The sequence below is a fragment of the Sinocyclocheilus grahami genome, unplaced genomic scaffold (genome assembly GCF_001515645.1).
Source record: "Sinocyclocheilus grahami isolate Dianchi unplaced genomic scaffold, SAMN03320097.WGS_v1.1 scaffold254.1, whole genome shotgun sequence".
NCBI lineage: Eukaryota > Metazoa > Chordata > Actinopteri > Cypriniformes > Cyprinidae > Sinocyclocheilus > Sinocyclocheilus grahami.
This window is the reverse complement of record NW_015505433.1, coordinates 862,204-863,667: the sequence shown is the minus strand read 5'-3', so window position 1 is coordinate 863,667 and position 1,464 is coordinate 862,204. Positions and strand designations below refer to the sequence as shown.

Below are 1,464 nucleotides of genomic sequence, written 5' to 3'. Positions count from 1 at the left end.
CTCACGTACGCTTGCGGAGGAATGCACACACTTACGAGAATGAATTAGCAAAACTCCCGCGACGAATAGAACGGCTTGCAATTAATGAAGAGCACTTTTAAAGTGACGTGACATGTGGCCAAGCATGGTGACCCATACTAGGAATTAGTGCTCTGCATTTATCCCATCCAAAGTGCACACACACACAGCAGTGAACACACACCCGGAGCAGTGGGCAGCCATTTATGCTGCGGCGCCCGGGTAGCAGTTGGGGGTTCGGTGCCTTGCTCAAGGGCACCTCAGTCGTGGTATTGAAGGTGGAGAGAGTGCTGCGAGTAGAAAGGCTTACAGTTAATGAAGAGCACTTCTAGATCTGAACAGCACATCTTCTTTAACAGTTACATCTGTACACCACCTCTCATTGATGTAAAAGCATGTCCCGCCGCCACGTGATTTCCCCGTTGATTCTGCATCACGATCCGCTCTGAACAGCTGAAAGCCCGGGAGACTCAACGCGCTGTCCGGAATGGCGTCTTTCAGCCAGGTTTCCGTGAAACACAGAGCAGCAGAGTTAGAAAAATCCTTATTTGTCCGGGAGAGCAGAAGAAGTTTGTCCGTTTTGTTGGGTAGAAAGCGGAGGTTTGCCAGATGGATGCTTGGCAACGGCGTTCTGAATCCGCGCTGTCTGAGCTTCACGAGCGCCCCGGCTCGCTTCCCCTGTCTGCGCGTCCTGAAGCGTTTGATCAGCGCCACAGCTCCCCCGACAACAATGTCCAGCAGAACATCAGAATAATCAAAAACCGGTGAAATATCGGGTGGTGTGTACTTCCTAATGTCCAGCAATTCGTCTCTGGTGAAACTGATTGCAGGGATATAACTAAAGACAGGACAAAATAACAAAAACATAAAAACAACTGCGGAGCACGCCACGGAGGCAGCCATCAGCGTCGGCGCCATCTTGTGCAAGATGTTCCTATAACAACTTATTAGACTGTATAATGTATTAGAATGATCCCGTTAACTGCAATTAAATCAAATCTTGTCTTCAGGAGAGGAAGGCATATCAGTTGTATATTTTAATAAAAATGTGATTCACTTACATGAAAGTCAGAGTAATCACAATGACTAATTAATTTTTTGACCCTTTAATGACAGCTCTGAGTTACTTTTATGGTTAGATAAAAGTGAAATATTAGATTGTGTACTGTTGTGGGGAAGTATAATTGCATTGATATGTTTGGTCTTTCCTGCAGTATGAAGAATGGAATGCTGCTTATTGCTTAATTATAACTCTGATTATTTTTAGACCCAGAGTACTACTGAGAGAAGATGACAGATGCTTTCAGTAGCAGCAGTGAGGCAGTTCTTCACCGCACTGTCAGTGTGTCCATCACGACAGGCAGCCATGCTGGAAATTTGGTGCAGCTGTATCAGATAGCGGAGACATGTCATTTTATCAGTAGTAATCGATTCAAAAAGGCAAGG

At 45.6% G+C, this 1,464-nt stretch overlaps 1 protein-coding gene across 1 annotated transcript in view; it reads left to right on the top strand.

The window, feature by feature from the left end:
- Window positions 1-1,464, top strand: part of LOC107598700 (diphthamide biosynthesis protein 2-like) — a 6,879-nt gene that overhangs the window by 2,563 nt on the left and 2,852 nt on the right. The window lies entirely within an intron of this gene.